General features: G+C 40.8%; 1 long non-coding RNA gene across 1 annotated transcript; it reads left to right on the top strand.

Annotated features, from left to right (window-relative positions):
• The first annotated feature begins 14827 nt into the window (after positions 1–14827).
• Positions 14828–17482, top strand: LOC122428403. The gene is made up of 3 exons (XR_006265697.1): positions 14828–14878; positions 15543–15578; positions 17198–17482. It is a non-coding gene; the product is annotated as an uncharacterized LOC122428403 (long non-coding RNA).
• Positions 17483–18520: the final 1038 nt, after the last annotated feature.

Here is an 18520-nt window from a genome sequence, read left to right as displayed (position 1 = left end):
TACTACTTGATATACTATTAGTAGTTCATGTGATAACACTAATTCATTTATTCACACAGACATTCCGTAAACATTTATGAAGAGCCAGATACTGTGAATACAAAAGTGGAACATTAGCCTTGCTTTGTCTAACTCCATGTTTATCAACCTTGGGTACACATTAAAAACACCAGTGCCTGGGCATCCACCCAGACCAATTAAGTCATAGTCTCTGGGTGTGGGTGTTGGTTATAGGGATTTGCTTGTTTGTTTGTTTAGAGCTTCACAACTGATTGATTCAACTTCCAGGGTTGAGAACCAGTCTTCTCATCAATTTCGATGAGTAGTTCTAAGCAATCTTTTACAAGCCTGGGTCTTAAAAAAAAAAAAAAAAAGGTACAAGTGAATCTATTTACAAAATGGAAGTAGAGCTACAGATGTAGAAAAACTTGTGGTTATCAGTGGGGAAAGGTGGGGAGAAGGATTAACTGGGAGACTGGAGTTGACATACACACATTGCTAATATATAAAATAGATAACTAAAAACAGCATATTGTATAGCACAAGGAAGTCTAATCAATACTCTGTAATGATCTACATGGGAAAAGAATTTAAAAATAAGTGGATCTATGTATCTGTTGTTGTTGCTTAGTCACTAAGTCATGTCGGACTCTTTTGTGACCCCATGGACTGTAGCCCACCAGGCTCCTCTGATGTATAACCAATTCACTTTGCTCTACAGCATATACTAAGGAAATATTTTAAATCAGTTACACTCCAATAAAACAATAATAAAAAAAAAAAAGAAACCTGCATCTTGGTTTATGTAATTTTCAAGCAACTTTTAATGACTAGAGACACCCTCTAGCTGTTTGATCTCTGAAAGGACAAGGACTTGTCCAGCTGTGCACCAAATGGCCATCTGGCCATACCTGACTCCCCAGTGGTCGACAAAGTCATGCAGTTTCAGGTGTTTCCCGTGGAATTTTTCATTGTGTTTTTCTTCCGTAGAGAGAGATTTATCTTTTCTGATTATAAAAGGTTTTGCTGTTGTTATTCAGTCGCTAAGTCATGTCCGACTCTTTGCAGCCCCATGGACTGCAGCATGCCAGGCTTCTCTGTCCTTCACTGTCTCCCAGAGTTTGCTCAAATTCATGTCCCTTCAGTTGGTGATAAAAAGTTTGAGATTGTGCAAGTTTCCCAGTTTCAGGTATGAACAATGGAGACTGGTCAGTGTTCTGACTCACAGTCCAGAGTCTGTACTTCTGAATCATGCTGAGCCCTGAAACCACAGAGTGTGAAGGAGGAGAGCAGTGAACCTGGCCACACCAATCTACCCCACACGGAATTCCCCACAAACACTTCCTGTTTGACCTTCCAGTTTGTTCCAGAAGGTTCTGGAAAGAGAGAAATAGGATCCGCTGAAATGCTTAAGAAAGGAAAGAAAATCAGGTTGAGAATAAAATTTCTGGAGAAACAAGTAAAATAATGCTCTGAAAGCGGAGTCCCAGATTCTCCAAGTCTCATTGCTGGATGCATGAGTTATGTAAAACCACAGAAATATGGATTTACTTGCAGGAGATCTTATTTTACTTCTTCTCTCTACATATCCAGGTATCTTTTCTTCCTCAACGCATATCTTCAAATGCAAGCACCTGGGTGGGATCTTTCTGGGCACAGAGCAAGTCCAGAAGGAAGACAATATATGCTCTGAAACCACAGTTACCAAGTGACACCCTAGCTCCACCCCTTACCCACTGTGTGACCTTGAATAAAATGCTTAAAGTTTCTGTCTCGGTAAAGTGGGGCTCATGATAGATAATACCTACTTCAGCAAAGTTACTGGGAAGATTAAATGAGATTACGAGTAAATGAGATTGAGATTAAGGATGCTTAGCACAGCATCTGCTGCATAGTAAACTATGATTAAGTTGAACACACTCCACCGCCAGAAATCCCCCAGACCAGTGCTTCCTAAACTTTGTGCATATAATTATCTGGAGACTTTGCATATTCAGGGTACAAGTTTCAGTTTGGGAAGATGAAAAAGTTCTGGAGATGGATAGTAAGGTTGCACAACAGTGTGAATTACCTAATGCCACTGAACTGTACTTTTTTTTTTGTATTTAATTAATTTATTTGTGTGGTTAGATTGACGGACTAAATTCCTTTGAGATTTAGATATGTAAGTATTTTTAAAAATTAACAAACCCTTCATCACAAATAATAAAAATGTTAATTTCATCAAATCCCCCAAACCCCAACAAATTGTTCATATAATCTTATTGCTAACAAAATTTACATTTATATAAACAAATCCTGCATAATCACTGCTTTTTAAAGCTTTGTAGACAGTGAAGAGTCTGTATTGTTCTATATAAATAATTTCTGCAGTTTAAGAGTTATTGTTTAAATATTGAAAGACTGTAGAACTGAGAGTAGGAAAAACTCTGGTTCTAATTGTTGTAAATCTATTAAAATATGTATAGTCTGGAGCTTGTCAGTTTACCTCTCTGAGCTACAATTCATTCCACAGTACAATAAGTAAGTTTTTCTTTCATGTTCTAAAGGTACGAGTTAGGGAAAGTGCTTTTCTGTTGCAACGCATTCTTTATTATATTTTTATCTGTCCTTGAATTTTTGTTAAACAAACCAAAATTAAGCCTCAAAAATAGTGAGAAGGGTAGTAGATTTTGAACTGTACTTTTAAAAATGGTTAAAATGGCAAATTTTCTTCTGTACATTTTTTTGCTGCAATTTCAAAGCACTTTCAGGGGCTTCCCTGGTGGCTCAGTGGTAAAGAATCCACCTGCCAATGCAGGAGACATGGGTTCAATCCCTGATCTGGGAAGGCCCCATATGCCTGGGAGCAACAGCCCTGCGTCACAACTATCGAGACTGTGCTCTAGCGCTTGGGAGCAGCGACTACCAAGCCCAAGTGCCTCAACTACTGAAGCCCTCACACCCTAGAGCTGCGCTGCTACAGAGAGCAACCCCCGCAAGCTGCAACTAGACAGGAGCCCTCAGGGTCACGTCCGACTCTTTGCAACCCCATGGACTGTAGCCCGCCAGGCTCCTCTGCCCATGGAATTCTCCAGGCCAGAATACTAGAGTGGGTAGCCATTTCCGTCTCCAGGGATCCCAGGAATCAAACCCGCATCGCAGGCAGATTCTTTACTATCTGAGCCACCAGGGCTGCCCAGGGAAGACCCAGCACAGCCTAAATAAATAAACAAATAGAACACACTTGCAGTAGCACTTCGAGTAAGCTCCTAGGTGAGGCTGATGAAGATAGTTTGCGGACCACACTTTGAGTAGCAAGGTCCTCTGGGTATGGAACCACCACCATCAAATTGATATTACACTTTACAGTTAACATAAGGCATTTCTACATCCCTTCTCTCTGTGATCCCCACAGTAACAACACATGATACTGTATTCAGAGCGAATGCAATTCTTCCTCTCCTGCAAGCAAAACCTTGATCTTGGGTCATAGCCCTCTTACATCAAATCAGGGCTGTTTCTCTATGTAAGCAGACAGGATCTTACTTGAGGGCCTCTTCATTTTCCCCCCTGTATTGACTGCTCTTTTTAGGGAAATCTCTCAGGCAAATGCTTCCCATATCACCTTAGGCTTTCCTTCCCCACTTACATTTATGGTTGGGGTAAAGACAGGTTCTCCAGCCTATATGGGGCTTCCCAGGTGGCGCTAGTGGTAAAGAATCCACATGCCAATGCAGGAGATGCTTTGGGTTCCATCCCCAGGTCAGGAAGATCCCCTGGAGGAGGGCATCGCAACCTACTCCAGTATTCTTGCCTGGAGAATCCCATGGACAGAGGAGCCTGGCGGGTTACAGTCCATGGGGTCACAAAGAGTCAGACTCAGCTGAGACACTGAGCACCAGCCTAAACAGGGAGCATCTGCTTAACCCACTGTATGCTGGTCTTCCTCCCAGTCTGATGGGGGCAAGTCAAACATCTCTGTATTTACCGTCTTACTGACAGGACATGTGGAAAACTGCCTTGTCATGTCTGTCGAGCGGGGACCTGACAGCATTCATTAGAATTCTAGTTTTTGTTCAGTCGTCATTGCTGCGTATGAGCAAGTAAAAACAGTACTGGATGTGCTCAGCTACAACTGTGAGCCTGGCATGACTGGCAGCCCAAAACAACAATTCTCCAAGCCTGCGTAAGCGAGTGCGAGCATGTTTCCCTGGAGAGCTGCGAACGGAGCTCTGATTAGTGCGTTTGCTCATAGCTGCTTCTTGTACCAGAGGTTCACACAGCCTCAGACTGTGCCTATCTCTCCGTGGAGTGTTTCCTCAGCCACTGGCAACAGGATCAAGGTCACTGGGCACAAGAAGGTCACCGAGCGTGCTTAATCCCACTTGAAAAAGCTGTCCTGTCCACAATCTAATCCAAGAAGAAGCTGTGCTGTAGAGGCCGAAGTGCCTGCTGCCAGCCCCTCCAACAGTAGGACTCCCTCCAACCAGCAGCAGGAATTCTCAGGGGTCTCCAGTCTCAAAAAGAGAGGAGGTAGGACAGATACCCCAGGATTCAAGTCCCTGAGAACCTGGTTCTCCACATTCGAATCATTTGGGGAGGCAACCATTTATTGATCCCTGAGCTCCATTCCAGATTTACATTAATATAATCAGAATGTCTTTTAATTTCACAGCTGCAATCACCATCTGCAGTGATTTTGGAGCCCCCAAAAACAAAGTCTGACACTGTTTCCACTGTTTCCCCATCTATTTTCCATGAAGTGATGGGACCGGATGCCATGATCTTAGTTTTCTGAATGTTGAGCTTTAAGCCAACTTTTTCACTCTCCTCTTTCACTTTCATCAAGAGGCTTTTTAGTTCCTCTTCACTTTCTGCCATAAGGGTGGTGTCATCTGCATATCTGAGGTTATTGATGTTTCTCCCGGCAATCTTGATTCCAGCTTGTGCTTCTTCCAGCCCAGCGTTTCTCATGATGTACTCTGCATCAACTCAATGGACATGAGTTTGAGTAAACTCCAGGAGCTGGTGATGGACAGGGAGGTCTGGCATGCTGCGATTCATGGGGTTGCAAAGAGTCGGACACGACTGAGCGGAACTGAACTGAATCAGAATCTCTGGGGGTAGAAACTGGGCATTGACAACTATTATAAAAAGTCAGTCTAGGGTTTCCCTGGTGGCCCAGTAGTGAAGAGTCCACCTGCCAATGCAGGAGACACGGGTTTGATCCCTGGTTTGGGAAGATCCCACATGCCGTGGAGCAACTAAGCCCATGTGCCACAACTACTGAGCCCGTGCCCTAGAGCCTGGGAGCCACAACCCTGAGCCCACACACCACAACGCCCATGTGTCCTAGAGCCTGTGCCCCGCAACAAGAGAAGCCAGCACAATGAGAAGCCTGCACACCGCAACTAGGGAGTAGTCCCTGTTCGCCACAACTAGAGAAAAGCCCGAGCAGCAGTGAAGACCCAGTACAGCCAAAAATAAATAAACAAATAATTCTTTAAAAAGTCAGTCTAATGTGTGGCCATATTGAAAACTGCTACCTTAGGGGGTTTCTGTTTTGTTCAGACCTTAGAGCAAAAATTATGATGACAAAAAGGCAGGGGCCTCTCATTACAAAACATAAGATTCTAACGTCTTTAATGACAGAGTGGGAACACTGTCTGGGCACAGCCGTTGTTTGGGTGAACTGTAATCATGGTGTAAGTGTGTTTACTCCAGGGTGAGGATAATTCACTCTTCAGTGAGAGCATTGAACTAGCTCCCACCTTGGGAAGCCCTGGCCTGCTGACCTGGCCCCCGAGGGGAGGACCTGCAGGGAGGAGGCTTTGGTGTGCCTCACTCACAGGAAATGTTCACCAAATACTGGCTGGATGCACTGAATTTTGAAACAAAAAGCATTGTAAACTATAAAAGAATTCCAAAAATTAATCTCTTTATCTGAGAGGCAAGTTTGGAATTAATCATTCCATGAAGTAGACAGCAAACACAGCAGAACTTGGAAAACTACAAACACATTCACCAAATTCACTTAAAATGAATATGGATTAATTGATTTCTGAATTTCCTGGCTACTTTCACATACTCCCCTCTATCAAGAAGAGTATTTGGTTGAACATGCTTTAGAAAAATGAGATCTCCAAAGATAAAAGTTTTATCTACAAAATTAGCATTCGAAATTTTAAGAGATTTTCGGAGAAGGCAATGGCACCCCACTCCAGTACTCTTGCCTGGAAAATCCCATGGATGGAGGAGCCTGGTAGGCTGCGGTCCATGGGGTGGCTAAGAGTCAGAGGACTGAGCGACTTCACTTTCACTTTTCACTTTCACACATTGGAGAAGGAAATGGCAACCTGCAGGGAGCCGGTCTGAACGTACAGGCCCCTTACGGCCCTAAGAGAGAACAAAGGGTCTCTCTTTGTCCTGCCACCCCTTCTTGTTAAAAGTATAGACTGGCATTTGTCTCCTTCAGGGAAAAAACACACCGGTGACCTTTTGCCTGTTTTTCTGGTGCTGATAAACTCATCATGCTCGAAACCTGTTTTCTATCTAGTTAATGTTCTATTGATGAAGCCTGTTTTCTATCTAGTTCTATTGATCTTAATCATGTTGGGCGCTAGGGTAATTAATGCTTTACTGATCTTAAGTGTGGGAATTTAAAACATCTGTAGCTCTGCACGTATGCAAACCCTCAATCTATTCTTAGTAACTCCTGTTAGCATATATATAGGCGTGGTATTCTTCAATAAAGTTGGCGGAGTCGGACGCAAGTGGACTCCGTCCCTCTCAACCCCATCTTTCTGAGTCTTATTTTCCTACGTACTCTGGTAATTGCGTTCTCGACCAGTTCGTTTGCCGGCAGGCTCCGGCAGCAACCCACTCCAGTGTTCTTGCCTGGAGAATCCCAGGGACGGGGGAGCCTGGTGGGCTGCCATCTATGGGATCACATGGAGTCGGACACGACTGAAGTGACTTAGCAGCAGCAGCAATATATGAAGAAACTGAGTCATCTGATACATGACACTTTCCTTTTGATTTCATTAACGACTGAGGTTTCCTCTTTCCTAAGGGAGAATGAGGACCTGGTGATTTCTGCTTATCTCTTTTGGCTTCTGAATCACTCAACTAGTCAGGATTCCTAAAACACCACAGTGCATGCAGACACGCCTGCCACTTCCTGCTTCCTCATCCTTTAAGAAGACTGAACTACCTATGGATCCACCAATCCACCATGTTCTTCTCACTTCCATGTTTCTGCTCACACTGTCCCCTTTGCCTGGAATGTCTTTTCTGTCCTTCCCATTAACCCTGGGTGAAATTTTGCCATTTGCAACAACATGGATGGACCTGGAGGGTATCATGCTTACTGAAATAACAGAGAGAAAGACAAATACTATTTCACTTACATGTGGCATCTAAAACATAAAACGAATGAATGAATGTAACAAAACAGGAATAGACACAGATACAGAAAACAAATGAATGGTTACCAGTGGGGAGAGAGAAGAGCAAGATAGGGGTAGGGGATTAAAGTAGTACAAACTGCTTTGTATAAAATAAGATACAAGGATTTACTGGAGAAGGACACGGCTACCCACTCCAGTATTCTTGCCCGGAGAATCCCATGGACAGAGGAGCCTGGTGGGCTACAGTCCATGGGGTTGCAAGAGTCGGATATGACTTAGTGACTAAACCACCACCACCCACAAGGAATATAGCCAATATTTTATAATAACTTTAAATGGAGTATTATCTATAAAATATTGAATCACTATGTTGTATACTTTCAACGAATATATAAATCAACTGAAAAAAAAAAAAGAACAAAAGGCTCGCTGAGAAAATGTGTTACATTCTACTCTAGGTGATAGTCTGTGCTTCTTAGTGCTGAGAGCTTGTGAGTCTTCAAAGGGAAAGCACACACTCCTTTGGGATGCCACACCTCAGAAAGCTGAGAGGTCCACCCCCTCAAATTTATTCCCGAAGGACCGAACTTTTGATCCCCACTGTTGAGAAGCCAAGAGTTAGTGCCTCAATTTTAGGAGACACAGACAGGTTAACAAGCAAGGTTTTCTCGTCGGTCAGCCAACCCTTTTGCAAAGGCAGGAGGAACAAGCAGGGTCTTCTGACAACTGTAATCCTGAGGAAGCAGATTGGAAAAGGTGAAACCTGTATCTTTCAAGACTGGTTGCTTCTTGGAAATGGCTGCTCTTCCTTGGAGGCTGCCAGGTTTTGTGATCCTGGCATTTGCAGGCCATGATGGCTATTAATTTGCCCCTCAAGGGAGTGGTGCCACATCTCTTGTGTTCTGTCTTTATCCACATTTTCTGTTCTGACACCACACCACGCCTTTCTTTTTTGACCCCGGATATAAAATTTCCTTAAGGTTTAAAAACAAACAAGGTTCTCATATGGCTCCCAGACTATCCTGTTTGCTGCTGCTTAGTAGGGTGGTTGGGTCCCCATGATGATAGATCCAGAGGTTTCTTTGACTTTTCTCACTTATCACTATCTCTGTTCCAGATAAGATGAAAAAGAAGAGGGGATACTGCTTTAAAAGGGCTCAATCTGTTTCATCAAACTAGAGAAAAAGAGTGAATTCTGGGTTACAGGCAATTACACTATTCACATAGTTTCACACCTAGAACATGGGAGGTCTCTGAGGCAAAGTTGTGAAGCTTGCATTTTATTTCATTTTGCATTTGAGCTTATAAGTACCAGAACCTTTTCACAGAACTAGGTTACATAGACCAATAAAAGGCTGCTCATTAGAAAGAAATACTGTGAAAGGAATTGGGTTTGGCAAAGTGATGCCTTAGCTAAGCTGTTAGTGTCCCACAGGTGATGTTATTTAAGACTGAATAACCAAGATTTTTGATTAAAAAAAAATTACTGCAGACCAATTTACCTGGATCACAGAAGTAAAACCTATAGACATGGACTTCTCCAAAAGGAACTAAATATTTATCCTACCAAACATACAGAGCAAGAGATGAGTGAGCTTTTGTCAGTTTCCTCTGGTACTGAGTTAGCAGGGACCTGGACTCTGAGATAAGCAGAGCCCTGGAGTGTTCTCGGTGGGAAATCAAACTGACCTTCACCAGGTAACGCCAGCACAGGCAGAGCTGAGCTTGGACTCAGGGGCTAGTGCTCCCTCCGCTTATCCAGCTCATAGCCTCTTGTCTCCCCGCTGAATGAGATGGCAGAACAAGACTTCCTCTGTCAAGGAAATGACTCATGCAAATGTCAATGGATTTATGTTAAGTCTTTTAACCTGAAATTCTCAAGGCGTATCTTTCAGCCAAGCTACTAATACAGTTTGGTACTTTTCTAGTTGTTGCAATTATTTGTCTTGATTGTTCATTACCAAAACCCTAGGTCTCCTGAATGATTCCCGTCTCAAGAAAAACCACAAAAATGTATTCTGATCAGAGACAAGGGTCTTGGCCCTGCCAAGAATGTGAAGTATTGGCCCCTGTCCTAGTCCTACGCAAATGATGGTCAGGAGGACTTTTTTTTTTTTAATGTGCTGATACTACACGTCATTAGAACCCACATAAATAAATACCTTCCAGTTATCCAGATCATCTGGAAACGAGGCATCAAGGAAATCTCAACCATCTTGAACATTCTGTTTTTCCTGGAGTACAAGGTAATAAATATCCTTTCAATTATAAATTTTATTATCTTATTAAAAATATGGACAACTGGAAAGGCTTAGAATTAAAGAATTTAATTTGTTGACAATAACATTTTAATACTCCTTTATAGTCATGTGGCCTATGTTTTTAATTCTTTAAATATTGTCCCATGGACTCACATTTTATTTATTTTTAAATATGTTACTCTGATGCTTGTTCTGGGTTGTATTAGGGTTTTAAAATAGTGAGTGACAACAAATTACAGAAAAAGAGCTATGACAAAAATCCTACATAGGTAGAATTTTAGAAATTATCCCTATTTCCCTCCTCCATATTTAGAGTAATGAATATATGGAAAAATAAGAGGAGCATCAATCAGCAGTTATAAGAGGGAAACATAAGGATGCAAGCCTTCCAGTAGATAATAATAGTTACATGAATTTGGTCTTGATATCATCCTCTTGAAGGCTCTCTCTGCATTTCAAACACTGTTTAATCTTAAAGATGGATTTTTTACATCAATCATTGGCAGCTTGGTTCAAGACATATTCTCTTATGGCATTTTACAGATCTAAGATTATTGGATATGTGTTGTCATTTTCTGTCTTGATTTATTTTAAAATTATAGCTCCCTTTGTAAAAAGTATTTCAAATGGCAGAATTAATTTTTATAATAAACATTTACCAAGTGATCCTTCTTACAAAAATGAATCAATTAATATACTATCGTTAAAAATTATAGCATTCTTATGGAGAAGGAAAACAATTATATTTATCTTCAGAATGCCTCACCTCTCTTCTCGTCCTGAAAAACAACAATAAAGGGCATTTTGTATATCATTTAAAAGACGTTCTAATAACAGTGTAGATTTTTTGTTTTCAAGAAAAATTAAAATGATTGAAATAAAAGTTACCATGATAGAGTAGAAAACAAAAAATCATGAATCTATTAGAATTTACTATCACATCAAATAAACCATCTACATCATAATATAGGAATATAGATAAGACAAATACTCACTTCTAAGTGGATATCATACTAATGATATCTACCTATTAAGTCACTGTAAGAATCAAATGAAGCAATAACTGTATTTCAAAAACTGTGTTTTTATAAACAGCTAATAGACCAATATTCTTTTAAACTCACTAGGTAAATATTCCTAATAAGTATGAAATCTGCCTGCAAAGCAGGAGATCCCAGTTTGATTCCTGCATCAGGAAGATCCACTGGAGAAGGGATAAGTTACCCACTCCAGTATTCTTGGGCTTCCTTGGTGGCTCAGGCAGTAAAGAATCCGCCTGCAATGTGGGAGACCTGGGTTTGATCCCTGGGTTGGGAAGATCCCATGCAGAAGGAAATGGCAACTAACTCCAGTATTCTGGCCTGGAGAATTCCATGGACAGAGGAGCCTGGTGGGCTACAGTCCATGGAGTCACAAAGTGTCACGCACGACTGAGCAACTTTCCCTTTATGAAATGTTTTATACTGTACCTGAATGTGTGTGTGTATGATGTAGATCTTGAATTAGAGCCACATACCATTTATAAGGCATATGAATCATAATCTATATTCCAATTGTTTAACAGACTTAGCAACTACACAAGAACAACAAAATTATCTTCCAGAATCTCTAATCTATACATCCTTTGGTTCTTAATAGCATAATCTTCACTCAAGTTTCTTAAGAACGTGCTTGATCCAGGGTCAGGCTACATAAGCAGGAAAGGGTTACACATTTTCTAAGTTACACCCTTGGCGGATTCAAGTCAATGTATGGCAAAACCAATACAATACTGTAAAGTAAAATAAATAAATTTAAAAAAAAAAGAATTAATACTCTTGTTTTACTTACAGATAAGAGTCAAAAGATGAAAGTGGTATTTCTGATCGCTTTCCTTTTGGTCATGGCTCACTGCACACCAGTAAGTAACCTCTTAATGTCTATTTCTGCAAATCAGCCTTGGTTCATGCATTCTAATCTAAACTTTAATACTCAATCCTCAAAAAAAAAAAAAAATCTATCATTGGAGTCAAAGTCACAGTCTCCATTTTAAGTTTCTTTGGAGCTAAAAGTAACTCTTTCAAGGTATTTTAAAAACCCTGTTAGAGGGCTTTCGTGCAGGCCCTGTGACTAAGATTCCAAGCTCCCCAGGCAGGGGGCCCGGGTTCAATCCCTGGTCGGGGAACCAGATCCCAAATGCCGCAACTAAGACCCACAGGAGCCAAAAAAAGAAAAATAAATATTAAAAAAAAAAAAAAAAGACTGTCAGAAAAGCAACAGATTTGAGTCAAACGTAGCAGGGAACCTCGCCTGGCCTCAGAGCCCAGCTGTGGTTCTCAAGCTTGGCTGCACTTTGGAATCGCTTGGGAAACTTTACAAAGTCCTAAGGCCTGGGTCCTGCCCTCCCCAGCCTGACTTAATTGGCCTGGGGCATGATGCAGGCATCAAGATTTTTATCATCTTCCCAGGTGACTGTTCCACTGGGCAGCCAAGGTTGAGAAGCGCTGGTGGAGAGGGGCCACGACTGCTCTGGAGAAGCCCTTAATGAACCCTGAGACAATCAGAAACCCCGAGGGGGTAAGTTTAGGAAGACTGCAGCTCAGGTTGTTACTGGGAACAAATCAGAGAGTGAACATGATGAGACAATTACAGGCATACCTTGGCACTATAGCGAGTTCAGTTCCAACCACAACAATAAAGCAAATATCTCAAGAAAGCGGGTCATACGAATTTCTTAGCTTCCCAGTGCATATAAAAGTTATGTCTATATTATAACCTATTATGTATGTATGAAGGACTGATGTTGAAGCTGAAACTCCAATACTTTGGCCACCTGATGTGAAGAGCTGACTCATTTGAAAAGACCCTGATGCTGGGAAAGATTGAGGGCGAGAGGAGAAGGGGACGACAGTGGATGAGATGGTTGGATGGCATCACTGACTTAACGGGCATGAGTTTGAGTAAACTCTGGGAGTTGGTGATGAACAGGGAGGCCTGGCGTGCTGCAGTCCATGGGGTCACAAAGAGTCGGACACGACTGAGCGACTGAACTGAACTGATGTATGTATGCAGCAGCGTTAGGTCTACAAAACAATGTGCAACTTAATTTTGTTTACTTAAAGTTTTCCTTTTCTAAAATTTGTTTTTAAACCATGTGTACCTTTATTGAAAAATAATTTATTGCTAAAAAACAGTAACCATCATCTGAGCCTTTAGCAAGTCAGAGTAGTAACATTAAAGATGACTGAGCACAGATCACCATGACAAATATAATAATAATGAAAAAGGTTGAAATACTGTTGAGAATTACCAAAACGTGACTCAGAGACATGAAGTGAGCGAGTGCTGGTGGAAAAATGGACAGTAGACCTGCTCGTCACAGGGTTGCCACAAACCTTCAATTTGTTTTTAAAAATATGCACTGTCTGTGGAGCACAATAAAACTAGGCATGTTTATATTTGAGATAATATTTTTGGTATTAAAACAGATTAGTGACTGATATTAACAGATACAACATTCATTCGCTTATTCTAAAAACAAATGCTTCTTGAGATGGGCGATCATGCGAGGTGCCAAAACACAGTCCCTGCCTTTTGGGAACTCAAAGTCCAAGTCTCCTAGTTAATTACTATTATTCTCATTACATCTATTTCCTCAGTCTCCATACTCTGTCTCTCAATTTTCACAGGTACGAGAATTTAATCCTGGAATTCGCCATGATTACTTCTTAAACTGGCAGGTAATTGTGTGTTTAAAAAAAAAAAACAAAAAACACCTAAATTAGGAATATTTGTGGTCTCCTAGGAAAATATGATTTAAAGAGAAAATATGTGAGACATTTTCAAGAAGTAATATTTTCAGGAGCATAAAGTATGATTACAAGATTTTCTCTTAGAAAAGAGAACCCTCCTACACTGTTGATGGGAATGTAAATTAGTGCAGCCACTATGGAGAACAGTATGGAGGTCCCTCAGAAAAATAAAAATAGAACTGCCATATGATCCAGCAATCCCACTCCTGGGCATATATCCAGACAAAGCTGTAATTTGAAAAGATACGTGCACCTCTGTGTTTATAGCTGCACTATTTACAACAGCCAGGACATGGATGCAACCTAAATGTTCACTGAGAGATGAATGGCTAAAGAAGATGTAGTATATATACAATGGAGTATTAGTCATAAGAAAGAATGAAATATTAATAATGCTATTTGTAGCAACACAGATGAACCTAGAGATTATCATACCAAGTGAAGTAAGTCAGACAGAGAAAGACAAATATAATATGATATCACTTATATGTGGAGTCTAAAATACAACACAAATGAACTTATCTACAAAACAGAAATAGACTCATAGACATAAAGAATAGGCTTGTAGTTGCCAAGGGAAAGTGGAATGGAGGAGAGATGGATCGTGAGCTTGGGATTAGCAGATGCAAACTATGACGTATAGAATGTGTGTGTGAGTCACTCAGTCGTGTCCAGCTCTTTACAACCCCATGGACTGTAGCCCACCAGGCTCCTCTGTCCATGGACTTCTCTAGGCAAGAATACTGGAGTGGGTGGCCATTCTCTTCTCCAGGGGACCTTCCCAATCCAGGGATCAAAGTCGGGTCTCCCACAGTGCAGGTAGATGCTTTAGAGTCTGAGCTACTAGGGAAGCCCATATATAGAATGGATAACAACAAAGTTCTACTATATAGCACAGGGGACTACATTCAATATCCTATATTGAGAAGAATATGAAAAAGAATATATTTGCATAACTGAATCGGTGTGCCATACAGCAGAAATTAACACTGTAAATCAACTATACTTGAAAAACATTTAAAAAAATTTTTTTCTCCAAGGTAAAAATGAAAAAAATCTAAGGTGGGAAGCATAGGAACCAGCCTCACTGACATGGCTAGGAATTCTGTGGACAGTTCCTGCCAGTTGGGAAAATCATCTTCAGAGAAACAGACCTCTCCAGGCCTGTGAAAATCCGAACATCAGCCTTGAGTTATCTCGTCTGAGTAAACACCCCCGCTCTCGGGGTGCAACTCATTTAGATTCTTCTCTTCTGCAAATAAGGGGACAACATAAGTCATGAAACTGCTTTTACAAATTTAGCGTAATCTGACTTCAATAATCTAGAACCCAGAAATCACCAGAATATTTTGTTTTTACAACTTAATATTTTGTCTTTACTTTTCAGAGGATCCATCACAGAATGAGCCCATATCAACTATTCTTGTATCACAAGGTAAACTCATTCAATCTAATATCTAAAAGTCCTCATTAAAAAGTTACACGTGTGGTTAATTCCTTTTAGAAGACTTTATGTCAACTGACAGATGTCTTTGTCTGTTTTTTTTTTTTTTTGCTAAGCAAGCTCAGAGATCAGTTTATACTTATTTTCAGGAATTATGTTTCGTATAGACTTTGATCTGTAGATGGCAGCTTCTTGGTATATTGCTTGCTTCTTCACATCTCCCTGAAGATGCTTGGAGCATCTTTGAAAGCTCAGGTTTCTGCTCAGAGAGAACTGTCAAAGCATACAGCTCTCTGTTCCTCACCTTGGTACTTGACTGTCCTTTCTTTTCATAGGCAGGGATGAACCTCCATGTTTCTATGGATCCTTGTTGCTTTTTTTTTTTTTTTTTAGTGAAGCTGCTAATCTCTGGAAAATTTTTGTACCAGTACTCTGCTCGGCTAACTCCTAACTCCATTCTCTTCATATGTTTTGTTGTCCAATTAACATTACAACAAGCCCCTTTATTAGTCACAGACCTTAAAGTAATTTTTGTAATTTCTTCTTGGAAGTAATTTTTTTTGAGAACTTAAAAAAAATATCTTTGAACTGAAACAAAATTTCCTAACAATTAAGTGTCAGATAACTGTTTTGGTTTTTCTTTTCCCCCTTGCAGTACCTTCAGAGGCTTTATGAACTCTGCAATGCCTTTGTAAGTTTTCATTCTTGATTTTTCTATCATTATCAGCACTTGAGAGAAGAACAAAGGCTCAGGAAAATAAAGGAAAAGACACAGGAAATGTGAAATCATGTTTGAGGGGTTGTCATCATAATACTGGCTAATTTCCCATTTATATCTTGTTTTTAATACAACTTTAAGTCACTTATTATATGAATTAAGAATGTTCCACATACTAACAAAATTACTAATTAATGGAAGAACTAATACTTGTGAATTTGTTTGAAAAGACTTAGAATTTTTTGAAAATGTTGAAGACAGTTATTAAGCCAAAGTCCTCTCAAATTTTCATTACATGTATCCTACTAACAATATCTGAGAAGGAACTTCAATTTTAAAAAATATATATATATTCATATGTATATAAATATGTGAGGCCATTTAATAAATCATAATTTCCTTCCTTCTGCTTCTCAGCTCTAAAATGTCCATTTTATGTCAAAGACACCATCTTATCTTTTAATCCCTTGAGCATTTTAATCATAGCTATTTTAAAGTCAGTGTCTAGTAATTACAACTATTTGTATCTCCTGAGGGTCTGCCTCTCTGATCTAATTTTTTTTTCATTGTCAGTCCAGTCTTGTCCCTCCCGCTCCCTCTGATACTTTTTTTAAACCTGGTTGTTTTTGATTGAGCAGTTAACGTTGTTTTTGAAAACTGTAGACAAGCTGAGGTTCTAGATGAAATTGCCTTCCTCCAGACAGAAAGTATTTTTTTTCCTAGACTGTATAGACTATGGGCACAACATTCACAGACCACCTTGATCCATACAGAGACTGAGTTGATTAGAACAAGTCCCCCTGGTTCCTTCTTACTCCCAGGGTGAGGTCTTTGGAGTTCCAGCCATAAGACTGGTTACTCATTAAGTCTCCTTCTCCCTGCGTGCTAAGTTGCTTCAGTCACGTCTGACTCTTTACAACCCCAGGAACATGTAGCCTCCCAGGCTCCTCTGTCCATGGGATTCTCCAGGCAAGAATACTGGAGTGTGCTGCCATGCCCTTCACTCCTTCTCCCTGGCAGCCCCTGAACTTGAACTTTTGTCCCCTAGCCCGGTGGGTTTGCTAAAAGTCCTGTTAATGACTTCTCAGCCTTTTGGCTAAGATCCAGTGTTAAAAGTCCTGCTCAGTCACTACTTTTGGGACTGCCAATTGCCTCGAGAGTAAAGTCATATGTCTCCCTGGGATTTTTGCCTCCCCACAATCTCGAGTCCATAAAACCTCACTTTCTTATAACTCTGCTACCTTCAGAAGCATGCTTAAACATTTGCGGGGGGCAGGGGGGTGGTGTCCAACTCTTCCAGTTGTTCTTCCCAAAGGGGTTGACTGGAACAACAGGTTGGAAAGAAAGTAGTTGATTTTCTTTTCAATGATCAAATACAAACAATGTGAAATTTCATTAACTGTCCTACACATACAGAGAACTAGAAGAAGCTGATAATTTTAATAAAACAAAAAAAAAAAATGGTAATGGTTGAAAATTCTCTTATCTATAATAAACTTAACAATGTTTTATTATTCAAGTAGTGGCTATGTAATATTTATATGTTGAGTATTTATAGATGCATTCTTGTGTCTTGATTTTTGTCTTATCAGAGGAAACCACCAGTGAACAAAGGGACCACGGACTCCATGCTACCGTTCTCACCAGTGACAGAAACGGCTCCACCTCTGACTCCTACTCCATCAGGCCCCTTTACCCCACCAGGCCCCATTACCCCTGACAGACGGGGAGACATGTGATTCATGAAGTCCCACAGAGACTTCCTAGCCAAACACAGCATTCTTCCTCCCACATTGCTTATCACCACAACTGATGATCAAAGACATCATCTCTCTGCTCCTTGGACCACAGCACACCCTTTTCAGTATCCTAGATAAAATGGCAACGCTTCATTAAAAAAATGCTTTTATCACTCCTATTATTCCCAAGTGGAATGTCATTTTCCATCATTATCGACATTTAGAGATAGATCAGGAAAATGAGCAGAGGAATCTCGGAAACAGGATCTCTTTCTCTGAGAAGTCACAAGCTATAGTTAAGAACCAGAGGTTCTATGACAAAGGAAGGAAGGAAAAAGAATTTTGGGGAGGGATATGCAGCCTGCAGTCTCTGCCAAACATGGGGAGGTGAGAGGTGACAGGACCATCCCCAGCCTACATCCAAGCCCTTGGGATGCTTTCCAGCAAGAGGAGATGGCATTTTGACCCTTTTAACTGGGAGGGAAACTGACAAAGCCATGCAGAAATGCACTTAAAATTTCTTTTTGTCTTATTTGAGAGGCAAAGTTACAAGTTTCTCCCTGATCTGTTTATACAGATGTACAAAGCAAAAAGGAAGAAAGATTTTGTGGATATGACTCATTCTCCATCTCTACAAATACTAGGTCCACTTTTCACGAAAGAGAATGGTAACCTTGGCACCTCTGAATTAAGAACAATGATCACAGTCTATTAGTCCTTTCTGTGCCTTCACAGTGAAAAACCACTACATGGCATTCATAGGGGGCTTTGGTTTTGTTTGGGAAGTTTCCCAAAGATCTCTCCTTACACCGGGTTACAACAGGCTATACCTAGAAATCAAAGGAAACGAAGTCTGCATACAAAAGGTGTGTGTGCATGCTACGTCTCTAAGTCGTGTCCGACTCTTTGCAACCCTATGGACTGTAGCCTGCCAGGCTCCTCTGTCTGTGAGATTCTCCAGGCAAAAGTACTGGAGTGGGTTGTCATGCCCTCCTCCTGGGGATCTTCCCGACACAGGGATCGGACCCTCATCTCTTAGGTCTCCTGCATTGGCAGGTGGGTTCTTTACCACTAGCACCTCCTGGAAAGCCACAATCAACTTCATAGAAGTCAAAGTCTCAGACTTGAAAAGAACCTTAGAGGCCACAGAGTTGCCATCACCTGGGAGCTTGTTAG

Source organism: Cervus canadensis, chromosome 26 (assembly GCF_019320065.1).
Source record: "Cervus canadensis isolate Bull #8, Minnesota chromosome 26, ASM1932006v1, whole genome shotgun sequence".
NCBI classification, from domain to species: Eukaryota; Metazoa; Chordata; class Mammalia; order Artiodactyla; family Cervidae; genus Cervus; species Cervus canadensis.
Note: the sequence above shows the minus strand (reverse complement) of the source record. Positions and strands in the feature narration are given on the sequence as shown.